The following is a 16,264-nucleotide window of genomic DNA, read 5'->3' on the forward strand; positions in this document are numbered from 1 at the left end:
CCGCAGGCAAATAAAAACCTAAGAACTTACAGCAAGCGCACAGCAAAGTATTTTTCCCTACTAAAGAAAACAAGAATCAGAAGTAATACACCCAGAAGCCACCCTATGCTGTCCTGACAGCGAGATAAAAACATAAATCTGAAAGTGACTGGAGTGTTTGGCACGCGCTGTATAAGGGATCTCCCGCTGAGCTAGGCATGGGAGATCCAGCAGCCCAAACCACACTCCGGTGCATGGACCGGCGGCCATGCCAGGGGTCTTTGCCGGGCAGGCAGGCGTCTGCCCCACCACGCTACACAACGCCCCAAAACCACTGGGATGCACAGTCTGAAGCTTGCTCCACCTTAAAAACAAAGCTCATGGCACCGTTCTTTCAGCAACGGGCAGTGGGATCTTCGCAAACCTGCCACGGTGAGGTGGGGGCGAAGGGGAGATTTCCCCCTTGCCCCGAAACAAGGAGAGAAAACGCAGAGCTGTGCTTAGGGGAAACCGGCAGCCCCGGCCCCTTCTTTGTCTTCTACCCACACGAAGGACCGCGGGGGCTCGGGGAGCCGGCGGGGATGGGAGCTGCGGGCGATGCGGAGGCGCAGCGGCAGGCGATGCACCAGCCCGCCGAGAGTCCCATCGCGGGGAGAGAGAAGCCAGCGGCCCGGGGCGCCCGGCGGGTCCCTCACAGGCAATTGCCACCTCCCCGTGAAACGCGGCAGCTGCGCAGCCTGCGCCCGCTGGTTTTAAGGCTGCTCCCTCCTGAGCGCACTTGGAAAGTTTTGCGAGTCTCCATTCATCCGCGGATAAAAAGACTTGCTTGTGCTTCAGCGAGATGCCTGAACTCTCTCCCTCGCCGCTGTTTTTTAATCCCCCTCACTCACGGGGTCACGGCGGAGCCCGGCGGGCGCCCAGGCAGGGCAGAGCCAGGCCAGCCCCGCCGCCCCGGCACCCGGGGCCGGACAAAAGCCCGCCGGGCACCCAGCCCTCCGCCGGCCCGCCGCACCCTTGTACCGCTCGCAACTTTCCACGCGGGAAAAAAACATCCAACTATAAAAGAGCACACGGCGCCGCTCTCGGCAGAGAAGTTCCCACAAAAAGTGGCTTTGGGAGAAACTGCACCTGAGCAGTGCAGAAGGGGAGCGGGGGAGAGGGGGAAGAACAAACACAGTGAGATGAGATCAGAAACTCAGCTCGCAGCGTGGAAGCTGCAACAGCTTCTCCGGGAGGCGGCCCCGGAGCAGCGTCCTTACCTGGGGAGAGCCGGGGCACCCCACCACCACCGCAGCGCGTCCCCGCCGCCACTCGCTCCCGCATCGCTATGGCAGCGGCGGCGCGGTGGGGCGGGGCGGGAAGCCCCGGCTCCCCCGGCCGCCCCCGCCTCGAGCACTCCCCGGCAGGGTCTGCTCCGAGTGACCGCCCCCAAGTGACTCCCGCCGGGTCTCCAGCGCGACAGCTCCTGGGAAGGAGCCTCACTTCCTTCTGCCGTGCGCGACGGCGGTTCCCCGCCGTAGAAAACAACCGGCCACGCAAGGATGATCACGTTTAGTGCCTCTAAAATTTCCTCGATGGTGCCCCGCCTCGCCTCGGCGCTCACCGCGCGACTCTAGGTCCGTGTGCTCTCCTCACCCGCGTTGTTCGCAGTGGGTCATAGCACAGCCCACTGGCCGAATTTACACTTGGTTACCAGGCTGCCTTTCTGTCCAAAATCCGGACAAGTTTTTCGCTTACTGCTCTTCCTCAGACTTTACAGCAAGAACAACTTTCTATGCACAGTCGGAACAGAATTCATCTACTTACAAGGAAGATTTTGTGAGGCAGTATCTTAAAGCCATATGTCATGACTCCTGGCAAAGACCCGTAACAACTGGTAGTCCTTGCTCAAATAGTTTATCATCTAAAAATATTTCTACACTTGGACTAGAAGTGTAGACATAATTAAAACTATTTTAAAGTAGCTCGGGTAAGATACACTCTGTCTTGTCCCATTTTCGTTTGTATGGCAGAACAGACGCCCTAGAGAACTAATGAAGGCCGTCAGCCCCACTGCCTCACCTCTGAGACTGGTATGACTGCACAGGCTGTATAATTACTTCTCTGGAGAGCAGTACAGACGTTCTCAAAGGCAAGGTGTAGTTAGGGGATGAGGCAAACAAATGGGCTTAAGGGATGCAGGTCAAATGAGGTAGCAAATAACTCTGGAAGTGACCGCAGGACTCTCCAGCAGTCAGCAGCAGCAGGCACAGCCTACCACCAGCCCTGGTCTTGCTGGCCACAGCTTTCTGGGACACCCCATGGAATGAGGGAGTTTGGAATAATGACTCCAATGAAGAGGCAAACTGGTTGCTTTGCAGTGCTTGGCATGGGAAGCAAAGGACATAAATGGTGATTAAGGTTGGAAGTGCTGACATTGTATGGAGACAGTCCATATGGACCATAGCTGGTGATTTGTGTTAGCTTGGAACTGTCTGGGGGAAGTTCTCAGGTCAGCACAGACAAGAACTATCTGCTTCAGACCTTGGGAAAGGGAAGTCTCTGAAGGGGGACTCAGTAAAGGTGATGAAATGGCCAAGATAATGACATTAGTGGTAACATTATGAGAAATGTTTCATTTATATGAGACAAAAAGTGTGTCAGAAGTTAACTTTAAAACCACTTTCCCCAAGTCTTATAAACTTGTCTCACAGCTTCCCTGGTATCTATACGGGTTTGTGCTGGTCACTTGATAATTTCTAACAGCATTATTCAAGCCTGAATTTCAATGGATTTATGTTCCTATGTTCCTGTACATTCCTTTCCTTAAATATCACAGGTATATGCATCACACTCCTTTTGAGTATACTTTTTAATCCACAGGGCCTCTCGGAGAAGAGAACCCCAGTTCCTCAGGTGTCCTCTATCTACCAGTTGGACAAAAAGACAAAGCAGAGAAAACTGTTGAGCTGAATTAACCCACTAATTTGGGTCTCTCCTTTATCTTGCCAGCAGTGTGTCTGAAATTTAAGAAATCCTGATAACTGAGATCTGAACTGGTCTTTTAAATATATTTGAAACTCATCAGCAGTCTAAATAGGCTTGAAGAGCTAGAAATGACAGAAGAAGATATTGAAAGACTAACAAAGTGCTCAGAAGAACTTAATTTCCTTAGAAAGGCCTGCTAAAACTCACTTTAGATAATTAGGTAAGAATATATGTTGTATGTTGTATTCTTTATATGTCACTACATTTAATAAAGGAAATACCTTGAAATTTGCAATTACAGAAATAACAGTATTTAGGCAATTAGATGTTTGACAAGTTTCTAAAAGTAAATAGTTTTAATCTTCCAGACTTGCTTTTCTACTGGTAGTATGTTAAAACCCTCTTCTGACTCTTGCAGCTTCGTTGTTTCAGTCTGTCCTTCCATATGCACGTAGTATTCAAAGAAGCTCAGATGCAGTACAATAAGGAGTGTGTTTGAGAGCAGGATTAACTTCCTGTACTGGAGACCAATAATTACCCAGATCTTTTATTAATCTGTTTTTTTGCTGTTGTTGTTGTTTTTAAAAGGCTGGTAAATGTATATAGTATTCAGGACACCAAGGTCTAGTAAAATGATGCGAAGTAAAATTTACCAACAGGACTGCCATGAGAAAAAAGAAAAATCCCTTTTCTGACTATAAACTTGAACACTTTTTAGTTTCTTACAGTATTTGAAGAAAAGCAAGCCATAGTGTTTCCTCAAAGTTACAAACTAAAGTAACTTTAGTCCTTCCTATATTAAGGTTTTTCTACCATCATAAAAAAGCAAAATGAGAATATTCGTGCTATCTGCCACTGAGAATGCTTAGTAATAAGAACAAATTCATAGCACTTGCACAGGTATTTCTGAAAAACTGAGCTACATACTGTGTTATTTACAGGCTCCAGATGAGTAACAAAGGCTGCAGTGAACAGAGGGGCAGTGCCAGCAGTACATGTTAGGGTTGACCAAGTACAGTACTTTATATGAAGAGAGGAACTTTGAGAACAAATTCCAGATTGGTATATGCGTGAGATTTTTAATAGTGTTTTGACATCACACTTAGTGCTACAAAAATGAAATGCTTGTTTTAGAAGCTCTAAGTCTGTACTTTAAAAGAGGTTTAGTGCACATGTGACAAGGAATGAGAAGGATTATTCCAAAAGTAATACAGGTGGGAAAGGATTACAAAAAATGTGACAGGAGAAAGAATATAGAGTTTTAATGATGAAAGAACAACCTCCCCCCCAACTTTTAGTTGGTAGTGATGCATCTCTTAGCTTTTTTAGAATAGTGAAGGGCACATTTATGTAATGAAATCACTCACGTAAATCTAAAAAGTCTAAATGAGAATTATTCCATCTACTTAGTTTAGAAATCCTCTTTTCTACTCCCTCAACATTGTTCTTCCACGTTTCTTTTATAAATAATTTCTAAAAGTCTATTTCAAAGTAGTGATTTTTTTTTAAAAAAAGGTACTCTAAAAAGAGAGTACAAACAGAAAGAGCCAAAAGGAGTAATTTCAAGAAAACACAAAAGGATTTGTCCTATTTCCACAGCTATTGGGTAAAATGGCAAAGGAAGCGACTCTCTAAGACATACTCTAAATTAATGAGTGACCAAATTTAATTATTAAGATGCAGGATTACTGAAATAAGAGATCCCTTTGCTTTAAATGACAATGTCTTTTCCAGGCTGCAGTACATAGCTAAGGCTCCAGTTGTGCAATTTGCACCTTCCTTTTAGGCAAAGACTCTTCTGCAAGCAATTAACCTCCAAGGAATCTTTACAAACTGATAGGTCCCACAGGGGGAATTAAGCTGAGTCCTATATCTATTGAACTTAATGACCACTCCCCCACTGACTTCACTGGGAGCAGGATCAAGATCTCCATTCGTTCAGTTTAGAAATAAGAGTAGTGCGTTGTATATGCAAGCTCAAACTAACATAGGCTGCTAATTATTTTCATCTGTTTCTTATATAACATGAAATTAGTGTAGGATTTTTCTATTTGTGTATATCTGCAACCAAATTAGTCATATAAATTGAAAGGGATTTTCCAAAACCAAGACCTTTGTTGTCTCGGCACTGAAAAAGTCCAAGATGACAAAATGAATCACACTGCTAAGAGAAACACTGAAAGGACAGCCTGGGTTAAATTGCTGTATTAACTTCTTAATTGCCCAGTGAAAGTCCCCATTACCCTCGTGCAGGAGGCTGGTGTGCTACTTCTGAAAGGCCAGTTCCGCTTGCGTTTGCTTTGTTGCTGATAAAAGCAATGACTGACCCAAGTGAGAAAAGTTTATCACAATTTGGTCTAAATCACGATACACAACAAACTGTTTGCCCCTCTAATCTTCTTTAAATGTGCTTTGCCAAGGCTGTTTCGCTGAGCTTTTTCAACTCTGTTAAACACAGAGACCAATTTAGGGAAAACACAATAGTCCAATGGAGTGACGCCATCAATGAAAAATGACCCTTGTGTACCAGGTTACCATTATCCCATCTCCAAGTTGCTCTTACTCACCCACCTACACCACTACAGCTGCATGCAACTTAATGATGGCTTCAGCCTTTCAGGCAGCTAGACTGCTATTTATAACCCCACGGGGTCTGACTGTGGTGCTATTCTTTCTCCCCATCCTCAAGAGGCATTATGCAGACAGCATGACATGAAGAGATGGCTGGTACTACAGAAGAGCAGTTTCCAATAAACAGATCATTGTGTTTTAACATAAAGAAGACTTCCAGTTGCCAATTAAGAAGGCTGAATCCCACCTTTATTTTGTGTCTCACAAAGCATAAGAAGTGGGAAGGAAAAGGAGATGAAAAGTAGACAGAAATAGGAAAGAAAAGAGGTTAGTCAAGAATTTCTTTGTTTTCTTTTTTTTTCCTACACTATATCTTTCTCTTTTTCTTCTTGTCTTGAAAAAAGTTACATTAGGTTTCCTGTTAGATGGATGTATATTGAAATGATAGGGACTAGTTGGGAAGAAAGGGTGAGATTTCAAAGTTAGGATTGCCCCACTCTGCAGACTTTTGCTTTCTCTTTCTGCTCTGGTCTACCTGCCATCCTTTCCTATGTCACACCCCTGACTGCGGAGTCTGATGGCCCTAAGCCATTCTGGATTTATTTTCCTTGCTTGAAATAACAGCGTGTAAAAGTGACAATTAGGAGCTCTTTATCAACCTTCTTCCCCACCCACTTAATTACCCTGCCATCCCCTCTTCTCTATTCAAAACTGTTCTTCCAAAATTACCTGAGGATATGAAGGTGCCTTGTTATGCAACCAGGAGAGAAAAAAAATCAATGGAAGCATAAATACATAGAGAAAGGGCCTTGAGGAGTTCGAGGGCTGAGGACCACCTGCAGTGGGTGTTTGAACGACTCGGACCGGGGGCTGGAGTGTCAGTGCAGAGCATTTTTGTGTATGAGCCACAGCAAGAAGCTGTGCATGGGTTTATTTGATTTCAAAGTGATGGTGCTTCTCCCTGGACTCAGGGAGGAATCACAAGCAGCGCTCAATGCTCGCTTAGATCATTCAGCTGTGCTGAAGGGAGCAGGGATACAGCAATGCTGCAGAGGTACAGTGTCTGTCAGATACTAGAAAAGTTGGAAATGCTTTAAAACTGAAGCAGATAGTGGACGTTGTTAGGAATGATGCCACATCAGTAGAAATTATGTGGTTACATAAGATCATGGTGCTTCTCATGCTTATTATAACAAAATAACAAGTCTCAGCAGAATAATTGGCCCAGCGTGACACAACAGGAATACCCACCTGGTTACAGGGTGGCTGGAGACTTTGGGTAACTGTTGTAGCCAAGGCAAAAAAACTGAGAGCAATTACAGCTTTTGATACATTCATGAGGGCAGAACAGTGAATATCTTAGTAAGATTAAGAAAAGGGGAAACAGGTTGCATTTGGTGGGAAGGACTGGGGCTTCTTGTTGTTGTTAAGAGGCTCCTAGGTGGTATTGATTCATGTGATTCAAGAACCACACAGTCATTTGGATTTTTTTTTCTCAATTAGTATCAATATTTTTATTTCTTTAGTCTCTCTCCACAATGACAAACTTGCTATCTTTGTTACTATCTGAACTAAATTAACATTCGTGGTCATATTTCTTGTGCAAGAAGATTGAATAACCATTTCCACCATGTTTCTCTTCCTTTCTCAGGCAAAAAAAAAAAAAAAAGTCTTGCTAATTCTACCTTTAGTTTTTCAGTTTCTACTTTTTGTTTGAATTTACTCTATCAAGAATGCCATGGAATGGAAAAGCTAGAAAAAAATAATTTGAGCAAAGCAGATGACAATTAAGTGCTACAACAACATTTATGTGCTTGGTCTTTTCAATAACATTTGAATTTAGCCTGTCTGAAAACTTCAAAGCAATCATAAGCCTTCGTCTAACAGTCATTCTTCTATTTTTCTGCTGTTGTAGTAACTAATTATTTTTTTCATTATTAATGCTAAAATCAAGAGTATTTTTTAAAGCATGGATAATCAACTTTAGGCAAACTGTCTATTTTGTTTGTCTGGAAAAGAAGTTACCTGATTTTAAATATGCAGAAAACACACAATGCTGCTCGCTTGAAAACTTATTTGCCTGGACATATAATCATGACACAAATTTATATTTTAGTCTAGTCTACCTGTCCTGTTAAAAAAACCAAACAACCATATATATTAAATTAGAACTTTTATCTGCAGGATAGTCAAGGAAATCTCTTGCAGTCTTATATTGTTTGTAATATTACAATTGTTTCTAGTAATCAATACAAATAATACATACTGACTGCCTCTGTAAGATATTGCAGCTGCACAAATTAGTCACATTTTGGTGGGAAATCTGATGATTATTTTTAAGATCAGACATTGGAATCATGCAACTGTCTTCCCATTAGAACAGCCTGGAAGAAAACCAAACTTTAGTAGCCTGAGATAGAGTTAGTTGTGCTTATCTAGGGTACCAAATGGCATAATTGCCTGAAGTGGGCGGACTGAAACCACTGCTCCAAGAGACCTTTGTGGCCATTGGCTTAGACACCCATATTCCTATGACTAATGGTAAAACAACTCTGGACTTTACCAGCACCAAAAGTAATGGTAAATTATCTGAAAAAAGGAAGCCCCTATTTCAGGCAGGAAAGATGTCTTTATGACTGGGGCTGGGGAAGACAGATTCTGGATTTTGTTTCTGTCTGACCTTGGCAGTTCAACATACTTTTCTAAGCCTAAGTACCATATGTGTAAAATATGTGATGATAGGAGTAGTACCTTATAACCTATGAGTCTGCAAGGACCAATCCATCAATGCTTCTCTGGCACTTTGATGCTTACAGTGATGAGAGCTATATAAAGTGTACACATGGGGAAAATAATCCATTATCTACCCGTGCAGAGGACAAAACCTAAATTCCATTTTTTTTAAAAAGAGTTCAGATTCAAGTGCCTATTTCGAGATTTGATTGATTATTTTGATGATGGCCCATTAATCTTCTAAACTGGAATTTGCAGGTTTGGCTAATAATTTATGTCTTATATGAGTGCAGGATAGCTCTGAACCTGAAAGATTTCACATAGCCTCACTACAAAAGTTAATTTACCTTGGTGACCTGTCTTTGCCTAAACATTGCAAACAGCAAAACGAACACTTTAGTTCCTGTTAGTGGCACTGTCCTATTTAAAAAGGTCTTTCTTAACCTTCAGGTTAAGAAAACTGATTGAGAAAAGCCTTAAAAGCCGTTCCCTCAACATCCTGGTGTATGTAATTAAACTACTAAGCTGAAGATGTGAGTGATGTTTCCAGTTCCTGTATTAAAGGGAGGCAGTTTGCTCTAATTCTGTTCCAGGGTCTGTCTTTTATCTAAGCAATACTAAATACCTGAGTCAAATCTCTTCCCACCTCTTGCTTTTCATTACATAATTCAGCAAACTTTGTTTCTATGCCAGGACAGGAATGGCTTCTTTACTGTCTTATTACCACATGCTGACCCAGAGAAGCTGTTGCTTCCCATAAATCACCTACTCCTCTTCACATCATCTCCTTCGATCTACTTGGTCCCTACGGATGAGGGTAGAAGTGGTGGCTCTCACCAATCTAAGAGCATGCTACCTGCCACCTGAAGGGAGAGATGCTGGACATGCCTTCTGCTTATTCCTGTCAGGCTGTGAGTTGAAGCAGCTCTCCTGGCTTCACCCAAGCTGTTGCTGGGCAGGAGGTGGAAGTAAGCATCCAAGAGCAGGGAGGAAAGCACAGGAGGGAGAGTGGAAACGCTTCCCAGAAGCAACAAGACTCCTGAAATGGCACCAGACTTGAAATTTTTCTCAGGAGCTGCCCAGGAATGCTCTGAATTGGAAAGGGCTGGGGGAACATGCAATTTCCCTCAGCAATTCCTATGTGCTGTGTTTCTGACATAGGGTGCCAGAATGTGTGGGTGTGAGGTGGGTGTGTGGGTGGTGAGTACTGTGAGGGTCCCTGTAGCAGATTCACAAAAGAAACACAAATAATCACCAATTTCTGTGGCAATGTCACAAACAGGAAATATTTTTCATTGTGTTCTCTGGAAAAGTAGGAAAATACTTCCTCCATGAAATAGTTAATTTTTTAATGAAGCGTTGTTGTGTCAGATTCTGAGATTACAATCAATCATTAAGGTAACTAGAGATTTTAATCTCCTTTGCATTCAATCTCTGATTCAGTTTCAATTCCAGCCTCACCACAAAATAATACAAATATAATCATGATGCAGAGATACTGGGATTACTGTATACCTCAAAACAACCACTCGTAAAATACCTCAGAAAAGATGCCACCTAACTCATTTTTGATGCGGCAAAAGTCTTGGCAGGCTAATGTATGCTTGAATAGTTATTCAGTCTCATTGATAGGATGAACACTGCACAAAGGCTAACGTTTAGTATTGTGCTGTAATCAGTTGGTTTAAAGCCTGTTTTCAGCAGTCTCTGCAGCAGCAGGGAACAGGGCCTCCCTGTCTGCTCCTGCAGCCAAGCCATATGCAGCATATGTTCAGCTGAGGCACTGCTGACACCCCCTGTCAGCATCTGGTAATTTTCCTAGCAGAGACAAGACTTAGATGAAAGTTTTAACTCTGAAAGTCCTGAAGAGCCACAGACAAATACATTCCAGAATAATTGTTTTAATCGAAGAGCAAGAGCTGCACCTTTGCACTGGCCAATTTCAGCAGACTGCAGTATCATCTTTATACTTGACCATACCAAGAGAAGATGCTTCATTTATGAGAAATTCTGCTATCAACCAGCTCATAAACAGCTCTTGTTCAGTGTTCATCCTTTAGAGTCACAGATTTGTCTAAGAAACAATCAAATAACAGCCATCCTGCTCCATGCATAATATTTTATGTCTTGATTTTCCAATACTTCAGCAAAATATTTTATACAAAAAACCACTTGGAAATTATTCAAAATTGACTATTACATATTTCATTATTCTGAAGTGTAAGAAACCCTTCGACATTTCAACTTCTACTAAATCATTCAATATCCCAATGAAGCATGTTCTCTTTTCTCACTAGTCCTGCTTTTCTCATTGTTTAGGGCTCCAAAGCTGCACCACTGTTACTAGTAGAAACCAACATGTAATTTTTAGCCAAATATCATTTTACCGGAACCTCTAAGCTTCTGAGAGCTTATTAGTTCAGATTTAACCTGGTATTAAATGAGAGAGTCTGAAATCCAGGCTTTATAGCAAGTATTAAACAGCTTTGCTAACACATAGTAATGAAAATCAATTAGCATATGACCAAGCCCAGGCTCATTTCCCCTAACTAGGAGCTGTTTTTCCAGGGAGGATATTGAGTACTTGTGACTACTTTCTGCTGCAGTATTCTTACATAGGATCATGTGGTGGTTTCATCCTGTGCTGAAAGTTTTGGAAAATACTTCGCTGGCATCTGCAGCCTACTTTTGTTCCCATAAACTTCTACCTCTTTCCCCACTTTATCTTAATGGGTAAACAACTCTAAACTTGTGTTGTTAACTTAGCTAATTGTGCTTGAAGTTACACAGAAACCTCTCTAATTTACCAAAGACTCCAAAAAGCTCGGTTTTGTTTGGTTTTTTTCTTATTCCCCAGAAAAAACACAGCAGACAACTTGATGGCCATTACTCCAGGAAAACTGGCAGTCACCAAGTTGCTTAGTCCGCAGTTTACTTGCGTACTTATTTCATACCCCGGATTCAGTCAAAGTACATTGCTAGAGCCGTGATCTTGCAAACATTTTACGTAGGTGATTCTCCAATATTGCATGCTTAAAATCACACTGATTTCAAGAGATAATCTACAATAAATGTGTGTGCAATCGATAGTTTAATTGGGGGAGTAAGGGCAAAGGCAACAATGTGATTGCTTACTTTCAAAAGATATGTTTATTAAACACACAAGTGTATTTGAATTAAAGTGAGAGTGCTCCAACAGTCACTAGAACAGAACCGTGCCTTGTGCTTTGGCCAACCTGAAGTATAAGTCTGAAAGCAAAATTCATGTTTAATTTTTAGTTCAGAATTACCACTGTTTGCAGTAATACCAGGACCAAAATCAAAGAGCATCTCTTTCCTTGCCTAGCAGAAAAGGCAGGGGCTGCAGTTTTGGAGTAATTTTCCTTGTTTGTAGATGGAATTAAACCACTTACTTAAAGGTTTCAGGTCCTATCTTTTTGCTTCCAAACAATGGAAGATAATGGTTTTCATCTGCATATAAAACAGTGAGAATAGCTTTTTAGAAACAGTATGTTACAACACTTTTTCTGTGCCAAATAAATCTGAATTTACAACAAGACCAATGGCACCCTTTTCACCCAGAACAAGTTTCCAAGAAGGAGTAGTAGTTAATACTGTAGTTTGCAGAGACTACACCACATCTTGATCTCATTAAGGTACATTTGGTCAGCAACAGATCAGTTTAGTACCCTTTGTTAAAGCCTGCCTTTCAAAATGCCTGACTGACAGTACAGGACAGTGGTCCAGCCCAGTGCTGTTGGTGACAACACACCAGCACACAGAGCCACCAGTGGCTCAGCAATATGGCTGGGTGAGCTTCTGCCCAAGGGGGGTCCGGGAAGCTGGGGTAATGCCAGGGAATTTTCCCCCCAGTGCCACTGCTAGTCGGATCCCCTTGAAGTCACAGTGTGCAGAGCACCCCGTTGCACGGTGTGTGAGCTCAGGGATGAATAATGCTCAGTTGACTTTGCTAGATGAACTACACAGATTATCTGCAACTCTGAAAACCAGATACACATTAACAGAGGGGCAAACCACACTGCAGCCAATGCACAAAACTTCCAATATTAGTCTCAGTCATGGGTTTGCACTTAACTGGAACAACTAATAAAACCATAATTATAAAATGCAATTAATTATCAGCATATATACCTAAATGGTTATGTCTTCCAGTAGCCACTAACTACAAGATCTGCTCTTTTGGATAATATTTAATCTAAATGTATGAAAATCCATTGCACAAAATATTGTCCAGTTACAGTACAAACCTTTTTCCAGTAAACCTGTCTGGTTTTTGAAAGAGTCTGTTGTTGCCTGGATTCTGGGCTCAGTCCTGCTGAGCACCCTGCAAGTCCTTAAACGCTGCTGGAGGAAAAAAGGACTTGGCATGATCCAGAAGCAGTCAGTACGTTACAGGATTGAGTCTTAAGTTAATATATAACAAACGGGTACACAGAGGTCTGTGAAATCAACAAGTTAAACATACACTTGGAATAACTGTAACAGAGAAGAAAGAATATTTACAGGAGCATTTCCTTAAAATCTTTGTGTTGAGGGGTCTTGTATGCAGCATTCCTACATATTTAACACATGAAAGCAAAGGTTTGGGAGTGTGCTGGTGAAAGTAAAATTAAGTAGTCAAGGCAGAAATAATCTAAAGTTGCAATCAGAGCCTTCTAGTTAAATATTGTGCAAATTGTGAGCTCGTTGTAATCAGCTAGGATCTACTCTGAGCAAGCTGCACCTGACAGTGTGGACAAAATGGATGACCCAGGGTAGCACACGCTGAATACACATTTCACATTTCACATCTGTGAAAGTAAAATTAACAAGGAACGTCAAAACTTTATCACCCAGCTCTAATATTTGCAAGTGTCGGCAGCAGAACCAAATGCCAAAGTTATACCTGATCATTTACTGTAGCAGATGAAAGAGGCAGAAATCAAAGGTATAACTATGTCTTTGAGAACTGTGAAGTGGCACAGGAAGGTAGCCGGGTGCACAGCAGGCACTGCGGGTGGGGAGCAGAGTTATCCCAGCAGCAGAACAGTGTGGAAAACCAGACAGACACCTGCCAAAACAGTGAGACATGTGCCTCCCTGCTTTTGCTGCGTGGTGTACAAGTGGGGGTATAACTCCACTTTCCCAGAGACCCACATTTATCTCGAGAGCCTGGCATCGCATACAGAAATATAGAGTGCCTCTGCTTTGTGCTCTTCAGTCAGAAGGACCTGTACAGCTCCCTCCTATATATCCCTATACAGAAGACAAAGTTCTATATAACTGATCTGCTAGAATGTGATTCAATCTTCCCTTTTCCTCTGTAGAAGAAATATCAACTTTTAATTGCATTCTTTTTTGAATTGTGGTAGAAAGATGTGAAGACTAACTGCAATTGTGAATGCAAGAGAACACTAATTCAAAGAGAAATTGGTTTCTGTCTTACAGTTCTTTTCCATTAATAAGTATTCCATGTATTATTCCATGAATAATCAAAATGATAATTTTTAATGGCAATATCACATTCATTTCTTAGAAGTGGAAATGCTAGCAGATTTCCTTAATAATAGATTTACATAACCAAGATAACTTTCAAAACCTAATTAATAATTTATAATCAAGTATGAGGCTTCATATTATGTCACATGCAACAATCTGACATTCAGACATTATTGAATTCCCTATTATTAGTTAAATTAGTTTTAGTGGAATACTCTGCTGAATCCCAGTACTAAGAAAATTAACTGTATGAGAGTATAAAGACAGGAATACAACTCCACAATGTTTGACGTATGCTCAAACCTTCAGTGGATAGAAGGAAGTGCCTGACAGCCATGCTCTTCTCATGCAAGACTGGGCTTTTACAATTTTAAGCCTTCGGAGTCAGGCCCAAGGTCCACTAAAGTTAAGAAGACTTTCCTCTGATTCTATAAAGCTTTAAGTAAAGATTATCAGAAAGGCTAAGTTCAAGCAACTTTCTTGGTCTCAAATCACTCACCAAGGTGCTCATCTAGGTTGTTGCCATATGAATGCTGATTTTGATCATGGTCCTGGGAGGCAAGGAAATGCAAAAATATTACATATTTTTGTGGTTTGAAATTTTAGGAGAAATGGAAATGCAAATAATACTACATGGTACAAATTGATCTCTCACAGATCTACTCACTGAATACCTGGTTGGGTTGAGGTTGGAAGACACCTCTGGAGATCATCCAGTCCAACCCCCCTCACAGAAGGTTTGAAGTTGGAAGACATATGTGGAGGTCACTGAGTATAACACCTCTGCTCAAAGCAGAGTCAGCTAGAGCAGGTTGCTCAGAGCCATGTCCTATCAAGTTTTAAACATTTTTTTGAAGTTTACAAGGTTGGAAAGATTGCCTCTTGCCTTTTTACTGGATACCAATGAGAAGAGTCTGGCTCTGTCCTCTTTATCATCTTTTACTGCTTCACTGCTATCAGATATTTATACTCATTGATAAGATCCCCTCAGCATCCTCTTCTCCAGGATGAACGGTCCCAGTTCTCTCAGCCTCTCATCATATGTCAGATGCTCTAGTTGTTGTATCAGGTACTACTCCCAGTTTGTATCCCCTGCAAACTTGCTGAAGGTGTGCTCTATCTCATCGTCCTGGCCAAAAATGGAGATGTTAAACAGTATTGGCTGCAGTACTGATGTCTCAGGTACAGCACTAGCGACTGGCTTCCAGATGGATTTCATGCCACTGATCACACGTCTTAGAACCCAGTGGTTCAGCCAGTTTTCAGTCTGCCTGCCTATCCACTTGTCTGGTCCATACTTCATCAGTTTGCCTGTAAGCATGTTATCAGGAACAGTGTCAAACATTTTGCAAAACCCACTGCTCTGTCCTTGTCCTTGGAACAGCTCATTTTGTTGTAGTAGGCTATCAGATTGACCAGGCATGATTTCCCCTTGTAAATCCATGTCAACTACTCACAATCACTTTTTTTGTCCTTCAGATGTTTGGAAATGGTTTCTAGGAAGATTTGATCCGTCTCCTTCCTGAGGACTGAGCTGAGACTGATTAGCCTATACTTCCCCAGCTCCTGCTTGTTCCCCTGCTTGAAGACTGGAGTCTTGCAGTCCTGAGAAACCTTCCCCAGTCACCACAACCTTTCAAATATCATAATGAATGGCCTTGCAACACAATCAGCCAGCTCCCATAGGTGTATCCCATCAAGTCCCATGGCCTTGTGTATTCAGTTTTATTTAAATGTTCCCTGAACTGATCCTTACTGAAGATAAGTCTTCCTTTTCCCACTTCTCAACCACTCAGGGCCTGGATTTGCTCAAGGCTGGTGTTACTGGTGAAGATCAAGGAGTAGGTGGAATAGGAGTACTTCAGCCGTCTCCATGTCCTTTGTCCAAGGTCCTCTGCCGCATTCAGCAGCAGGTCCACATTTTATCTAGTTTTTCTTTTACTGCTGATTCCCTTGTTAAAGCCTTCTTTGTTGTGCTTTATATACCTCACCAGATCTAATTCCCAGTGAGCATTGCCCTTCCTAGCCCTGACCCTGCATGCTCAGTTAGTGTGTCTGTATTCCTCCCAGGAATACAGAGCTCCTGCGTCTGCTCCTACCTCTTGGTGGTGAGTTGACCTTGGCTTCCAGATGCCTACCCAGACATGCTCTCCCTCCCTCTCCTTAACATGATAGGGAATAGGGGGTTGGGGGGGGGAAGATAAGATGGGAAGTAGGTCATAGGTCAAGATATCATAGGTCAAGATAAAGACAGGGAGATCAGTTACCAGTTACTGTCATGGGCAAAAGAGTTGACTTGGGGAAAATTTTATTTATTCCAATTAATATTTTAGTTATTCCAATTTTGTTTTTCTAATAAAAAAAGGTTTAGATAGTGAGAAACAAAGACAAATTAAAACAACACCTTTCCCCTTACCCATCCTTTTTTTCCAGGTTCAGCTTTATTTCTTCATTCTCCTCTCTTCAAGCCCACCCTGCCTAAGTGACTCAGATGAATGGGGGACTGTGGTCAGTT

At 42.1% G+C, this 16,264-nt stretch overlaps 1 protein-coding gene across 7 annotated transcripts in view; it reads right to left on the reverse strand.

The window, feature by feature from the left end:
* Window positions 1-16,264, reverse strand: part of SPATA13 (spermatogenesis associated 13) — a 218,947-nt gene that overhangs the window by 45,485 nt on the left and 157,198 nt on the right. Inside the window, exon 1 of one of the 7 annotated variants that reach the window (XM_064645366.1) lies at window positions 12,519-12,647. The exons of 5 other annotated variants lie outside the window; for them this stretch is intronic. The gene's annotated coding sequence lies outside the window, so the exon portion shown is untranslated. Of the gene's footprint in view, window positions 1-1,238; window positions 1,339-12,518; window positions 12,648-16,264 lie in introns of those variants that run through there. One more of the 7 variants, XM_064645363.1, reaches the window with a different exon arrangement.

This window comes from Pseudopipra pipra, chromosome 2, assembly GCF_036250125.1.
Source record: "Pseudopipra pipra isolate bDixPip1 chromosome 2, bDixPip1.hap1, whole genome shotgun sequence".
Classification (NCBI taxonomy): domain Eukaryota; kingdom Metazoa; phylum Chordata; class Aves; order Passeriformes; family Pipridae; genus Pseudopipra; species Pseudopipra pipra.